Genomic DNA, 17731 nt, shown 5'->3' with positions numbered 1-17731 from the left:
TCTTGGAGTAAGCAGTAAGGTCATCCTGATACACAGCCAGAAATTTGTCAATAATATCAGCAAAAGCCACATCCATGGCCCTTTGGAAAGTAGCTCCAGAATTAGTAATCCCAAAAGGAATCCTAACATAAACATATGTATCCCATGGAGTGGTGAAAATAGTCTTCAACTATTCTGATTCATTAAAAACCACTTGATTATATCTTGAATCCATCATGGACATCAATTCTGAACCAGTGACCCTTTGCAACATGGCTTCCATATTGGGTAAACCATAATTATCTTTCAATTCTTGGGAAAAGAAAATTAGGAGAAACTAGTAAACCCAGGATTGCATACCCCCCATGACCACCTATTGAGCCTTTTAAATCAACACCAATTATTTAGATACCTGATACTCTAGAAAGGCCTCATTTCTATACTGCAAAGGATTTTGAAGAGGAGAAAAATAAGTTATATGCAATGCATGTAGAACTTAATAATTAGTATGAACTAAAATTGAGGCAGAGTATCATGTATTTAATAGAAAGGATAGAATGACCCACATTTTTTGATCAATTAGCAAGGATTTTAGCTATTAGGGATGAATTGAAAAGAAATGAAGGTGTATTCAAACCCATTGTACAGAAGTGGACAGAAAGAAATGAAGATATCACTACTATTTGTATATCTGTCATCCAGCTACCCTATCATCAAATAGAAAAAATCTTTGACTTGTTGAATAATCTACAAGGTTTTGATGATAAGCAAGTTTCTTTCCATAGAAGATTATTTTTTTGTTTTTCCAAGTATGTTGTAGAAAAGTTTGATTTATTCTCTTGTGCATTAAAGACAATTGATAAAATAAAGGAAAAGGAAGAATGGAAGAGGGAGCTAGATGAAGTCTTTTGTGAAAGAATAAATAAGGTTATAAATGAAATGGGCCATTTGTTATGGGCAATGAAAAATGAGGAGTTGGTAAAAGTGCAAATATTCTATAACTCCATCAAAAAAGAATTGGTTGATATAGAAGCAATTGGAGATTCTCTGATCATAGTACAAAGAGATGTCCTCAGTTTTGATTGGCCTGATGATATTGCCTATAATAACTGGAAAGATAAATTTATGTCAGAAGAGTAGATGCTACAAGATGATGCAACAAAAGCTGATGAGGAGGAAGAAGGTACCAAAGTAAAAGTTACCCTTACAATAAATGATGCAGACAAGGAAAATCCTCGGATTAAAATAAGTATGCAGGTAATCAAAGATGACTCATCAATTTCAAACCTAATGGCCACTTATTTTGAGGAATCAGAATAAGAAAAGATTTAGATGGTAACACTTTTATCTGTTCAGGTAGAATAATAAAAAAGGGACCCACAAAGGAATGTTCGATGTATTAGCCTTTCTGTTAGTTGTATTTTGTCTTTTTGTTATAGGTGTATGTAAATATCTTTTTGAGGGACACCTGTCAATCACATTTTCCCTTTGCTTGTTGCAACTCATGTCTATATAAATGAGTTTTCAAAGCAATGTGATGGTCCAAAACTTGTATAATTTTTGTGTTTCTAAAGAAAAGTATAGATAGTCGGCCCAATAGTATTTAGTTATTTTGAGTTTGCTTCCAATTATACTCCCTGATGACACATTGGAATGGTAGAAATATCAATCTGTTCTGGGGTTTCAATTGATTTCTATTGGTCATTGTATTAGTCATCTGAAAGGATAATACAACGAGGTATTTTTACTATATTTGTGTCATCAATTTTTGTCTCCTTTTCATGGGTTTGTCTACTTTGAAGTCATTTTAAATAAGGTTTAACTTGACTAAATGCAATCTGGATGGGTTGTATTTTGATATCACTATTGCTTTTAATTCAAGGAATTATAGAAATGCTTCAATGAATCAGTAGGGTTTATAAGTTTATAGAAAGGACACTTAATAAGAATGGAAATGGGTGATTACAATTGATTAATTCATTGACAAGTTATTTGAATTAGATCTCCTGCCAATAGTTAATTTTATGCCCAATGGATAAGGCATTGGTCACATGAGTCAGAAGTGAGCGAGGGTGGATTCTGCTGCTACATATCAAATCATTAAAAAGAAAAATCAAAACCATTTCATTCCATTTGTTTAAAGTTACAAATTATGGTTACCACTCATTTGCATATAGTTTTCTGAGTCTTAGATAGCCACTAATTCCAGAAATACTTGTAAACTAATAGGAGATTTATAACCAGATCTTCTTATAGGGGATGCATATAGATCTGAGAGCTTTTAAAGAAAATTGATAAACTGTGTATATGCCTGAGGGTAAAAGATGAGAATCAGAATGAAATTAAGATAATTTTATATCATAGTTTGCATTTGAATCATCACTAGGTATACCCGCCTTGGTGTAGCAGAGCCTAAAGAGTAGGAAACCATCCTTTGGTCTTGTTGAAGTTGGGTCAAAGTGGTTTATTCATGTAATTGCTACTAGGAATTAGCTAATCCTTACATTGTGTGAACAATTTCTGTGTGATATTGAGCATTTTGTTTCTCAGTAGTTTCAAACAGCAACAAAATGGTGTCTCTACTAGGGAATACACTCTATTTTGTCATAAACTAGTATATCATTTAAGATCTGTATTTACCTTGGGTAGAGTTTGAAGTAAACATTTCATGCTTAAGTTTCCCGTGGATTTGGAATTTGTATACATTTTTCCTAAGACTATCACTAAATGATTTATCATTTGTCCAGTTCTTTTTCCCATTCTGATAGAGTGGGTGGTGACTGAAAAGGTTTTAACTAGTGTCAAGATTAAGAAAATTGTTGTCCCAAATTATGGAGAATAAAAGAAATACATGGGAAAATGTGAGGAAAAAATTGAGAATCAAATTAAAAACTAATCTCCCTCCTAGAGGAAGACATAATTGGGCTATGAAGGGAAACCAGATACAAAAAGGAAGCTATTCACGTGAGCAAATAGTAGGGAAAGATAATGCTCACCATTATGTTGTTAAAAAAGTGCCTTTCTCCAAAGGTCTGAGATCTCATCTAGTTTTGTCTGATGATGATTTCTATAATACCCTTGAAATGATATGTCAGGAGAAGATTGTGCAACCACATGTATTTAGTCTTGAGGATAGGACTAGTAACAATCTTTTCCATCTTAGTACAAACCTTTTTCATGTCAGATTATTCCCCTAAAAAGGTCAGATGTAGACACTTAGAACCTGAAAGTTTTAATGATGAGAAAACATCTGGGTCTAAGTTCACTATCCCTGATCCTAATGAGAATGGAAATTTGAAAGCACAGCTTGCTGAGCAAGAAGCTATTAATAGGGGATTTCAAAAGGAAAGGGAAGAAGTGATTACGAAGGACTATGAAGAAAAAAAAGAGTTACTAAGGTGAATTGCTACTCTGAAGAAGAAAAATGAGATAACAACTAGTGCCTGGTAGCCTAAGATTGTGGAACAAGTTGAACAACTTAAGAGGCAAGAGAAGAATTTGCTAGAGACTCAGAAAATGAATCTAGAGGGACCTATAATACAAAAAATTAAGAACTATACTGCTCTAGAATTTGATAACAATAGAGTAAAAAATGTGGAACCTATTGTAGGGGCTAAGGACAAAGGAAAACAAAGGAGATTGGTATTAAAATCAAGGAGCTAGTGAAAATAGTTCAGATCCATGATTCTATGTCACTTTTTGATATTGAATTGGAAAAGAGAAGGAAAGAAAGAGATGCCTTAGCTAAGAGATTGGAGTTTTCTAAAAATGAGGCTGCTATAGCTAAGATGAATAATAAGATCAAATTCCTAGAAAATACCAAGAAGTAGTTTGCAGCTATGCCTAAAGATGATGATGGATCTAATGATGCAAATTAGAATACTACTAAGGTACCTGTTTCTTTCTTGTCTTATTTTTCACTAAAAGTAGATCTTAACAAATCTGTTGGTGATGCTAGCACTAGTAATACTATGATTAATACTAATAAATATAGTGCTAATCACCCCAAGATTGATTTACAAAGAAGACCTGTTCAATTAGAAGGCTATAGGAAAATATGTTTTGATTGAATCCCTAGTTTTCCAAATCCTATCCCACAAGAAATGAGGAAAAGATTGCCTAAATTTGATGGAAATAATGCTATTTCTTGTGAGGACCATTTGAGGAGTTTTCTTGATATGATGAGTGATTATGAGGTTGAAGCTAAAGATGCCATTATGAAGTTGTTTGTTCAGTCTTTAACTAAAGATGCTAGAGAATGGTTCAAGAGACCTCTTGAATTGTCTATTGTTTATTAGAAAGATATTGAGTATTGTTTCAAAGAGCAATATGGTGACAAGAAAAATCAGAGCTATATCTTGAGTGAATTCAATAATATTAAGAGATTTCCTAATGAATCTATTACTAAATTTAATACTAGATTTTAGAAAAGGATGTACAAGCTAATGCAAGCCATGCGAATTGATGACAAGATATGTCTAATCATTAATCTAAATGTTTTTGATGGTAAAATGACATACCAACTTAGGGATAAAGAGCCTAGGACCTTAAGAGATGCTTTTAGGATTGCCATTAATATACAAAATAATTTGAGGATTTTAGGGAGATTAGAAAGAAAAAGAGATGATCCTAGGTTATTTGGGAATAAGGAAAATAGAAAGGAAGAAAATAAAGCCATAGGAGGAAAAAAGCAACAGCTTAGTAAAATAAGTTAGATTCTAAATGCTATAAAAGGTTTGAACCTTCCTTAGATGAAGAATGATAGGAACCCCACTAATAATAGGGCCCCCTATCAATCAAATTTTAATAGAAAAAATAGGCAAAAAAATTTCCCTTATAGCACCACTTGGAAGGATGGTCAGCATAATATGCCTCCTTCCATGAACAATAGCAACAAGGTGACCCCTGATCCTTTGTCAAAAAATTCTATAAACTTGGTAGATGATCATGAGTTTGTTGCTAAACCTACTTGGTGTTTTGCATGTCAATTACCCCATTCCCCTAAATCTTGTGGAGTAGCATTGTCATTCCCAAGAAATCAAACTGCAGTAGAAAATTGTCATGAGCAAGAAGAAAATAATGATGATGTAGGATGCAATATGTTTGAATCACATTATTCTAACTATGAATATTATGATAGAGATGTGTATGACCAAAGACAGTTTTGGAATGTCATACAATAGCAATCATTTTATAATGAAAGTGATGTGGAGAACAATGTGTGTGACATGGTAAATGCAAAGGAAGAAGTAACACTAAGAAAACCTTCTAGGGAAGAAATTGATCAAATTACTACCAATATGATAGCTCAGGTTCAAACTAGAAACATGGCTCAGAGAGATGAAAGTAATAAGTTAGCTAGTATCTTCATAAAAGGGGCTGATCCTAAGAAGGGGGAAATTGTGAAACCTAAAGAAGCTCCTGCTATGAAGGTTAAAATTACTAATAGAAGATGGGAACAAAAGAAAGGAAGAAATCCTAAAGATATGGAGTTTTCAAATAATGTCCCCAGAAAAATAGTTGAGAAGGTATCAAAGATCATCACAAAACATGATAAGAATCATCAAAATGCTCTAAATTTTTTGGATAAACAAGATGAGAAAAGGAATGTGACTAATGATGATCCTCTTGGTTCTTCCATAGATATGCTTGCTATTTTGTCTCATATTACTGTTAAGGTTCCATTGTCTGAATTGCTAAGAATCCTTGAACACCAAAATAAAGCTATAGCATGGCTAAGAAATACTGATATAAGGGTAAGCTAGGATTGTAATGAAAATCATAGTCCCAAAGAAAGCACTAAAGAAGAAGTAAAGGAAAATGAAGCTGAAGGTGTTGTCTCTCAAATTCCTCAAATATTTTTGGATAATTCTGTAAATTAGTGTTTGGGAAATGTTGAACCATTTTTCTTGAGTATTTTAGTAAATGGTAAAACATTAAAAAAACTGCATGATTGATTCTGGTGCTTATAGTAATGTGATGCCTTTTGAAATAATGAAGGAATTAGGCTTAAAAGTGGACACAGCTCAAGGAAGATGTTGTGCTATGGATAAAAGAGAAGTGACAATCATAGGCACTATAAACTCTTTGCCATATAGATTAACAGCCTGCCCTAAAAAAGAACTTACTATGAGTGTATTGGTTGTTGACATTCCACCTCAGTATGGCATGTTGTTATCAAGAAAATGGAGTGCTGCTATGGGTGGGAGTCTATAGTGTGATTTTTTATTTGCTACTTTTAATATTGAGGGGAATTCGATAAAAGTCAATAGGGAGCCTAAAAGTATATACATGATAGAGGAAGATGTAGAAGAGAATATGACAAATTTTGTGGACACAAATGTAAATACATTTTGAGCTGAGGTCCTAACCTTGAGAAAAGATAAACATAAATCACAGATGGAAGTAGAAGCTGATACAAAAATAGATGAGGGCAATTTATGAACTATGTTCTTTGATGGTGCCTACTTCAAAGAAGGATCTAGTGTATGTATCTTATTGATTTCTCCTGCATGAACAACATATAAGTTCTCTTTTACATTGGGTTTCCCTTGTACTAATAATATAGCAGAATATGAGGCTCTATTATTAGGACTAAGATTAGCTCACAAGCATGGGATAAAGTGGTTACATGTTATAGGAGATTCTAAATTGGTTGTATCCCAAGTGAGAAATGTTTATGTATCAAAAAACAAAAGATTAAAACAATACAAAAATGCAGTATGGGATATGATTGAATATTTTGATGCATTTTGAATAGCTTGGAAGGATAGGACTAATAACAAGATGGTAGATTTGTTAGCAAATATGGAAATAAAGCCTGATGATATTACATTTGCTAGTATATTTAAAGTGGAAGTCCAAGCTAGACCCTCTACTCCTGACAATGTCCAAAATTGGCAACTATTTGAGGATGACAAAGATATTTTGAGGTTTTTGAATTGTCAATATATGTTGTCAGGGCAAGAAATTGATTGTGTAGCATATGTAGAAAACATAGATGGGAAGGATATTGTCTTTGGACAAGAAGTTGTGCAATTGAAAACAATCAAGATACCAAAAGGTCTGGTTGTCCTAGAAACTATTTTTGATAATCATGATAGATCTCAAATGGATACTAGTGAATACAATGCTAAGGATTTGGAGGAGATAAATTTGGGAAGTGAAGAAACCCCTAAGAAGGTGTATATTGGGAAGAAATTGTCTCCTAAGATAAAATAGGGCTTGATAGGTTTATTAAGAAAGTATAGACATGTGTTTGCATGGTCATATGATGACTTAAAGGCCTATAGAGAAGATATTTTTTAGCATGAGTTTCCATTAAAACCATATGCTAAACCCTTTAGGAAGAAAAAAAGGACCAATAAATCCAACTTTGGCCCCTAAAATGCAAGAGGAATTGGTCAAGCTAAGAGATGCAGGGATCATAAAACCTATTAGTAATTCATCGTGGGTATCCAATTTAGTCCATGTTAGGAAGAAAAATGGAGATATACGGTTGTGTATTGATTTAGAAAATCTTAACATATCTTCATTAAAGGATAATTATGGTTTGCCAAATATGGAAGCCATGTTACAAAGGGTCACTGGTTCAGAATTGATGTCCATGATGGTTGGGTTTTCAGGATATAATCAAGTAGTTGTCAAAGAATCAAAACAGTTTAAGACTGCTTTCACTACTCCATGGGGTACTTATGTTTATGTTAGGATGCCATTTGGGCTTACCAATGCAAGGGCTACTTTTCAAAGGGCCATGGATGTAGCTTTTACTGATATCATTAATAAATTTCTGGCTATGTATCAAGATGACCTTACTGCTTACTCCAAGGATGAAAACGGTCATTGCATGCACCTAGAATAGGTATTTATCAGAGCCCTTAAATATGGAATATCTTTAAATCCAAGGAAATGTAACTTTGGTGTCACTGAAGGAAAATTGTTAGGACATCTAGTTGGCCACCATGGACTAAGGATTGACCCTAAAAGGGTAGAAGCAATAGATAAGATTTAGAAACCCAAGAGTGTTAAAGGCATCCAATCATTCTTTGGACAGATCAATTTTCTTAGGAGATTTGTGACAAATTTTGCAGATATTAGTAGGCCTATATCAAGAATGCTAAAGAAGGGATCTGAGATAAAATGGGAGGGTGAACCTAGTATTACATTTCAAAATATTAAGCAAGCTATTAAAGATGACCCTATTCTTAGAGCTCTTGATTATGAAAAACCAATGCATATATTTTCTTTTCCCTCATTTCACACTATTGTTGTAGTACTATTATAGAAAAATGAAGAAGGTTATGAGAAACCTATTGTATTCTTCAGCAAGTCTTTGAAAGCAAAAGAGCTTAAGTATGACATCAATGAAAAATAGGCATATGCACTGGTGAAAGGAGTTAAGGCTTTTAGATGTTACTTAATGGGAGCTACTATCATTTCTTTTGTCCCTAATGTTGCTATGAAGGATATCTTTTCACAATAGGAAGTATTTGGTAGGAGGTATAGATGGATTAATAGGATACAAGAGTTTAATATTGATATTCAGATTACTAAACTAGTTAGGGGTCAAGGTTTGGCTAAGTTGATGATAGAAGAAAATCTAGAGGCAAACCAAATTAATGAATTGGATGATAATTGCAAAGAAGACCTCTATGATATGGACAACTCTGATTGGTACAAGGATATAATCTATTATTTTCAAATTATGAAATCTCCATTAGAGTTAACTGATAGTCAAAAGAGATCCATTAAGTTGCATGCTATAAGATATGTTATAGTCCAAGGATAGTTGTGGTGGAGAAGAATGGAAGGAGTCCTCTTAAAATGTGTGGATGAAATTGAGTCTAAAATAATTTTGAAAGATATGCATAAAGGTGTATGTGGTGGTCACTATATGGCTAAGACTACTGCTCATAAGATTCTGAGGGCTAGGTTTTGGTGGCCAAAACTTTTTAAAGATGCTCATAATTTTGTGAAATTATGTGGTACTTGTCAAATATTTAGTGGGAAGTTGAAGTTTTCTAGAAATCTACCCTTAAGACTTGTTGAGGTGCAAGCACCCTTCCAATAGTGGGGAATTGATTTTATAGGAAAATTCACAAACAAGTCTAGGGGAGGTCATTCTTGGATCTTGGTGGCTACTAATTATTTCACCAAGTGGGTTGAGGAAATCCCTACTAGGAATGCAACAAGTAGGATGGTGATTAATTTCATCTTGAATAATATTATAACTAGGTTTGGATGTCCTTAGAAGATAATAACTAATAATGCTATGTGTTTTAGATCTGATGAGTATAAAGAATACTGCAGGAAATCTAGCATTACAGAATATACATCCTCACCTTAGCATCCTCAAGGGAATGGTCAGGTTGAATCTAGTAATAAGAGTATATTGAAAATCATCAAGAGGATTTTGGGGGAAAATAAGAAGGCTTGGGACTCAAAGTTGTCATTAGCTCTGTGGGCTGATAGGGTTACTATGAAAAAGGCCATTGGATGTGCCCCATTTGATTTAGTCCATGGTATATAGGCTAGAATTCCAAAAAATAACCTCAAAGAGATGTATAGATTTATTCAATTGTATGAAGATGATATTATTGATGAGATGCAACTCAGAATAGATGATATATTACAATTAGAAGAAACAAGGAGAGAATCTGTTGTTCAAAATGCAAAGTTGCAATCACAAATGAAGCATTTATATGAAAAAAGAGCTAGTAATAGGAAATTTGAAATAGGTGACATGGTACTGATGTGGAATGCTAGATTAGAAAATGAAGGAAAGCATGGTAAATTTGACCCAATTTGGCTAGGCCCATGTAACATTTGTGATAAAAATGGAGAAGATTCATATTTTCTAAAGGATTTATCTGGAGGCATTCTTGAATTTCTAGTTTATGGACAATTCTTGAAGGGGTACTTTTCTTAAAAGTATCTATTTTCAATGAACAATAGTTTTAGGGTTTTTGGTTTTCCTGTACATTCTGTATATTTTGTAAATTCCTATAAATAGTCTCTCTATATAGTTTGGTTTCTTGTTTCTTGTTTCTATATGTTGCTCTATGCTCTTTGAAAAAGTTGTCATTCTTGTACCAAGTATGTGGTCTTCTCTCCCAAAGATTTTGAGTTCTTGCATAGACTCAAGTAGTCTATCATCCCCAAACAGAGCCACTGTTGGTCTGATTTTTCATAATGCAGAAAATTTGGGAAATTTTTAGTACAAAATCATTTGAGTCTCTGTGTCTTGAAAATTAGGGTTTTGTTCCTTATATTTTTCAAACTCTTAGATTTCCCTAGTTCATAGCTTGGTCTCTGTGTTGTTGAAATTTTATCAGTTTCTCAAAATTGGTCATCAAAGCAATTAGTTGAAAAACCCTAAATGCCTTTTTGAATTTTACCTTATCCTTGAAAACCCTTGAAAATATTTTTTTTTTAAAATGTGCTCTTAAGGTATATTACTTTTACCCCAAGGAAGGGCTTGTGTAAGAATGAATTCATTATAATTTTGTTTAAACCCTACGTGGCTGTGCTTGGCTTACAAATTGCTCAATCATTCTATTAAGAAATACCTCTGATAATACAAAGTATTTATAATCGTTGATCTTGTTCATATCAATGGGTATCACATTCTCACAATTGTGAGATGCAAGGTTTTTTAAACAATGTGGGCATGTGCTATGATGACACATAGCCCTTCCTAACATTCTAGCCTTAGTGTGCTGCAAAAGTTTTGAATTTTTGATCGTCGATTTTGCAAGAATCAAGGGCTAGCGCTTTCTTCCAAGAAGGAGATGCTCATGAAATAAATAATGCAAGGAAGCATCAATGGGACAAGTGGCACAATCTGACAAGATGGACCCACTATTCCCAAGGATGATGTTGAGATGTCTTCCATGGCGAGTGTCAGATGAGTTGGAATGGATAGGAATATTTTATTCATCACTTCAACCAATGTGGTATTTTAAAACACCTGATTCTATAACCATTGATCTGTCAAAGATAAAAGGCCAATGCATGCCTGCATTTTGAAGCTGCACTAGAGACAAATAATGTGGGCAAGTGGTTTTTTGACATATGGCAAGGTGGAGTTAAGAATCTCTAACTACATGTTGTGGGGTGTCACACTATAAAATGATCACTGACATGTACTGCCAGATGTGCCACTAAAGAAGTTTGTCTACTAAATGGAAGTGAAGCCTTATCAGCCATAGATCTTTCAAAGATTGAGGGTTAGTGCAATCCTGCATTATGAAGCTGCTAGTCAAATAAGGAATGTGAGTATCCACATTTGCAATGCATGTCATAGTGGGGCCAAATTATGGAATAATGTTGAGTCACGCCATGTGGTCTACCACTTGTGCTTATTTGGAAGTACTTATGCTATGGGCACGGAAAGCCTCAAAAATTAATGCAGTAGTCAAGTGGGTCAAAGAAAGAGGGTTGAGCATAGTCATTTCATTGGTCCAAATGGATGATTGATCATAAAGTGCAGAAATTTTTACACCGTTGATCCTGTCTTGATCAATGAAGGGCGCTTTCCTACATAAAGAACTTGAATGAGGTTTAAATAAAGTGGGTATACACCATGAAGACATGTGTCTATGGTGATGTCATTATTCCTAGCTCAGAAAGATTAAAGGATAAAAGTAGTGTCACCATTGATCTTTTGAAGATCAATGGCTGGTGCAATCTCACAATATGGAGATGCTCGTTCAATAAGGAAAGTGGGAATGCACCAACTTGACGTGTGGAAAGAATGATGTCAAGCACCTGCTCACTCAAAAGAAGATATCAAACCTGCTAGTGTGGAAGTTGTTAGAAGGTGCAAACTCATATGAAGGCTTCGTATTGGTCAGTATAGCTAACTGGACTTTTTTCAAATATGAATTGATCTAATTATTAATCTTGTCTTGATCACGAGTAGTGCTTCCCCAAAATTCTAAGGTGGAATAAATTTAAGAAATGTGGGCAAGTGGTATTGTGACATGTGGTCTTGTTTTTAGAGCCATAAGGCTTGTTACCTTTTAAATCAAAGCCATCCGATCTGGTGAAAATCTATAGATAGGATTCAAATTTGGTTACAATTTGGAGGTAATAGTTACTAAGAGTAAATAAGGGTCAAATATCATTCATGCAATTTCAATGGATGAAAAGAACTCACGATCTCACAATTAATAAATCACTAAAGCGTAGAAAGAACATCAGGGCATACAAAATTTTCAAAGCCAGGGCACGGAAATTTTATCTAATGATCAAGTAAAATTGTAAAAGAAACCACATAGTGTAGAAGTGAAAATTCTAGTGGCTAAGTACTCTGTGACTCTTTAAAAAATTCAAGTATCTGTTGTTATAAAATTTCTAGGGTTTTATTCAAAATGCCTCCCCGAAAAGAGTTCACTAGACAAATAGATTATTTGAAATGTTCTATGCACGATAATTTTCTTGAAAAATTCCCCTTATAGGTACATGAAATAACTAAGGGGAGGGAACTCATTCGAAAACACCTGAGAGTAGCTATAGTAGAAGGTTTTTATGATAGAGAAAATTGGGTAAGAGATGCCTAGGTTTCCATAGGGGGTCTAGAGTTGTTTAAGAAATGGTTTTCAGAGCGAAAAATGGACACTCCTATGAGAAATGTATGGGAGTTTGACATTGCTAAATTAATAGTCCCTACAATTTTCTTTGATAGTGATTTGTTGATGGATTTGGCCAAGAAATATGATCTGATTATAGGGTAGGTAAAGAACCATGTTTGAGTGAATCTTTTAGGGTTTTCTCTTAATTAATTAGTGACGTTTTCAACCTCAATCCTAGCCAAGTTGTGCATGAAACTATTGACATCGATGACCTTCAAGAAATGTATGATGCATAAAGGATTTACCTAAGAATAGGGCCACTGCAAGAGCATGATGCTAAAATTAGCACTTTACCTGTAATTATAGCTAGTACCCCGGAGCCATTGCTGAGAAGGCATTTCAACCTTAGAGCTCAAGCATTATATTTTTATCTTTGCAAGATTTTTGGGATGGATGAAGTTGATCAAATCCCAAGCTCTATTGTCCTTATCATGGCTCAAACTCTTCAATATGGGATGAGCACTATTTTGGATTTTGCTACTTTTCTTGCGAAAGAAATTCACAATGGCTTGGTGGGGATAGCATGAAGAAAAGTGGACAAACCATTATATTGGTATTCATTGCTTATGCATGTATGCTTGTACAAGGGATTTACCTTCTTCTCCAAGGGTATAGAGCTAAAAACAATTAGGAATGGAGAGAGAAATCTAGTGCAGCTATGGAGTGTAGATATGACTTCAGAAGCTACAGATGCTAGTTATGTGAGATTTGATAGATACTTTGCATCAAAGCTTAGGTTGCTTTTGAAAGCGGACAGCCCCAAAATTCCACAAGCATTGTTAGAATTGGTCAAACCCAAGGACCATGCACAAGGACTATTGGTTAGTCATAATTGGGGGGATATAATCCCTTATAACATTTCAACTATAATAAGAGTATATGGTTTTGTGGGGAAGCCACATGTGTTGCCTTTCATGTGCCCTTGAAGATAGGGATAGCTAATCTCCTATAGTAGATAGGCACTATAGATGAGAGGGAATTGTCTAAGAAGTGTACCTTTTTTCCAATTTTTACTATGGTACATGATTTTGTCTTTGTCAAGAAAGGGTGGAAGCACCGAAATTTGTTTCTAGATAGATATAATATTGCAAAATCTCATGCCAAATTTATTGATCCTGAAGGATTCTATGACCTCTTAAGAGAGAGGGTGAAAGCTTCTCACATGGTGCAACAAGTTTACTATACAGAGGATGTGATTAGAAATTTTTTTACTTTGCAAGAGCAAGAATTGAGAAAGGAGAAATGGATAGTATTTAGCAAAACCCTAGAATTAATTAATGCATTTGACCTCCATTATGATCCATTGAAAGAAAATAAATATTGGGGAGCCAAGATGCAGACATTGATGAAATTTTTTTTGTGATAATACAAGCCATGAATGAGAAGAAGGATGCATATGCCAAGGCTTATCTAGACAAGGCTGTAGAGGGGTAGAGGAGAATAAATAGTAGAAATATGTTGTCTCCAGGTCGATACACTTTGCAAAAAAGGGCAAGATATGTAATGATCCAAAATGTACAACAGGTTCCTCCTCAGTAGAGACCAAGGCCAAAAAGCCCACCTATAGCCAGTGCTCCAAAAAGAAAAAAGTTGGAGCAAGGGTCTTCTTCTCAAATGGAACAATATTCCCCAAGCCAGTCTCCAATTAGAATTGATGATGAAACTTCTCTAAGAGAGCAGCTTAGACAAATTGGTGGAGAGGGAGATGTAATTGTTACATTCATAGATTTGGAGATTGGTGAGCCACAAGAACCACCTATGCCTTCTTTGGATTTAACTGTTGCTGATTACCAAGGTAAGGAAATTGATCTGATAGCTTCCCAAGCCTCTGAAAGGTTTATTAATGATGATAACTTTTTAAAATCTAGGGCTTTTGCTCAATTTTTGTGAAGATTAAACATGGGAAATTTTGAGAAAACTTGTGAGAAGATAAAGGCATAATAGCCAGACAAACCTGATTTAGATATTAAGGAAGAGGTGAAATCTAAATTTTTGAATGATTTTGCTCAATTTACTCTTGAAGCTGGGAGGAAGATAGTTAGATAGTCAGGAGTCCTCCTTATGCTTGAATTAGATATAGAAAATGCCATTTTTTTATTCAATAAGGAAACAGAGGGATGTTCAACTAAGGACTACTAAAGAAGTACTATAGGCTCAGGGAGGAGTCAAATTTAGTGATGACCACCAAGCCCTTGTTATATGGTCCATGGAAAAAAGGAACATTACCAAAATGCATGAGATTTCCATTGCAAAGCATACTGATGCAGTGCCAGTGTTTAGGGCTGGTGATATAGGTAGTAAACAAATAATTGGGATGGCATCAGAGATGCTAAAATTTGGTAGCATGGTGTCTGGCCAAGAGGAAGATAAATTTTCCCAACTCAATGCTAGGTTTGAAGAAGTTTTGAAACCATATGAGGAGAGGGGTACGCAAATACAATTATTAGAAAATAAAGTAACTCAAATGGAGAAGATTCTTGGGAAAAGAAAATTAGGAGAAACCAGTAAACCCAGGATTGCATACCCCCGATGGCCACCTGTTGAGCCTTTTAAATCAAAACCAATTATTGAGATACCTAATACTCTAGAAAGGCCTCAATTCTATTCTATAGAGGATTTTGAAGAGGAGAAAAATAAGTTATATGCAATGCATGTAGAACTTAATAATCAGTATGAACTAAAATTAAGATAGGGTATCATTTATTTAATAGATAGAATAGAATGACCTATATTTTTTGATCAATTAGCAAGTATTTTAGCTATCAGGGATGAATTGAAAAGAAATGAAAGTGTATTCAAACCCATTGTACAGAAGTGGATATAAAGAAATGAAGATATCACTACTATTTATATATCTATCATCTAGCTGCCTTGTCATCAAATAGAAAAAATCTTTGACTTGTTGAATAATCTGCAAGATTTTGATGATAAGAAATATTCTTTCCATAGAAGATTATTTCTTTTTTCCAAGTATGTTGTAGAAAAGTCTAATTTATTCCCTTGTGCATTAAAGACAATTGATAAAATAAAGGAAAAGGAAGAATGGAAGAGGGAACTAGATGAAGTCTTTTGTGAAAGAATAAATAAGGTTATAAATGAAATGGGCCATTTGTTATGGGCAATGACAAATGAGGAGTTGGTAAAAGTGAAAATATTCTATAACTCCATCAGAAAAGAATTGGTTGATGTAGAAGCAATTGGAGATTCTCTGATAACAGTACAAAGAGATTTCCTCAATTTTGATTGGCCTGATGCCACTACCTATAATAAGTGGAAAGATAAATTTATGTCAAAAGAGCAGATGCTACAGGATGATGAAGCAAAAGATGATGAGGAGGAAGAAGGTGCCAAAGTAAAAGTTACCTTTACAATAAATCATGGAGACAAGGAAAATCCTCAGATTAAAGTAAGTATGTAGGTAATCAAAGATGACTCATCACTTTCAAACCTGATGGCCACTTATTCAGAGGAATCAAAATAATCAAAGATTTAGATGGTAACACTTTTATATGTTCAGATAGAATAATAGAAAAGGGACCAACAAAGGAATGTTCGATGTATTAGCCTTTCTATTATTTGCATTTTGTCTTTTTGTTATAGGTGTATGTAAATATCTTTTTGAGGGACACTTGTCAATCACACTTTCCCTTTGCTTGTTGCAACTCATGTCTATATAAATGTGTTTTCAAGGCAATGTGATGGTCTGAAACTTGTATAATTTTTGTGTTTATCAAGAAAAGTACAAAAAGTTGGCCCAATAGTATGTAGTTGTTTTGAGTTTGCTTCCAATTGTACTCTCTGATGACACATTGGAATGATAGAAATATCAATCTGTTATGGGCTTTCAATTGATTTCTATTAGTCATTGTATTAGTCATCTGAAAGGATAATACAAAGGGGTATTGACACTATATTTGTGTCATCAATTTCTATCTCCTTTTTATGGGTTTGTGTACTTTGAAGTCATTTTAAATAAGGTTTACCTTGATTGAATGCAATCTAGATGGGTTGTTTGCTGATATCACTATTTCTTTTAATTCAAGGAATTATAGAAATGCTTCAATGAATCAGTAGGGTTTATGAGTTTAAAGAAAGGATACTTCATAAGAATGGAAATGGGTGATTACAATTGATTAATTCATTTACAAGTTATTTGAATTAGATCTCCTGCCACTAGTTAATTTTTTTCCCAATGGATAAGGCATTGGTCACATGAGTCAAAAGTGAGCAAGGGTGGATTCTACTGCTGCATATCAAATCATTTTTAATAAAAAATCAAAACCATTTCATTCCATTTTGTTGAAAGTTACAAATTCTAGTTACCACTTGTTTGAATATAGTTTTCTGAGTCTTAGATAGCCCTTAATTCCAAAAATACTTGTAAACTACTAGAAAATTTATAACCAGATCTTCTTATAGGGGATGCATATAGATCTGAGAGCTTTTAAAGAAAATTGATACATTGTGTATGTGCCTGAGGGTAAAAGATGTGAATCAGAATGAAACTAAGATAATTTCATACCATAGTTTGCATTTGAATCATCCCTAGGTATACTCACCTTGGTGTAGCAGAGCCTAAAGAGTAGGAAACCATCCTTTGGTTTTGTTGAAGTTGGGTCAAATTGATTTATTCATGTAATTACTACTACGAATTGGCTAATCCTTAGATTGTGTGAGCAATTTCACTATGATATTGAGCATTTTTTTGCATAGTAGTTTCAAACACCAATAGGTTAAAAAACAAACTATTAGGTGTGACCGTGTTAGAGGATTTAATAACCCTATTAGGAGTGGCCTTGTTAGAGGTCTATAGACAATTCAATAGAATTGCCACCTTGTTAGAGGATTTATAAATAATTTTTAAACCAACTCTATTAAGAGATTTAGATTACTACTACAATTGTTAGAGAGTAACAATGAGATGACCTAATTTGGATGCAACTAAATTTGCTGATTACAAATCTCAATTCTAGCTTGTAATTGATCCTTCTTGATCAAATGTATCCTTTTAGCTCCACAAGGATATTCTACTTAGCCTTCTAATTTACTTCCTCTTAGCATCATCAAATCATTAATGTAATCTCACATTACCTTGCATATTCTAACCCACAACTTGA

Source organism: Cupressus sempervirens, chromosome 2, assembly GCF_028749045.1.
Source record: "Cupressus sempervirens isolate cs-2001-9-10 chromosome 2, ASM2874904v1, whole genome shotgun sequence".
Taxonomy (NCBI): Eukaryota; Viridiplantae; Streptophyta; class Pinopsida; order Cupressales; family Cupressaceae; genus Cupressus; species Cupressus sempervirens.
This window is presented reverse-complemented; position numbering follows the sequence as displayed.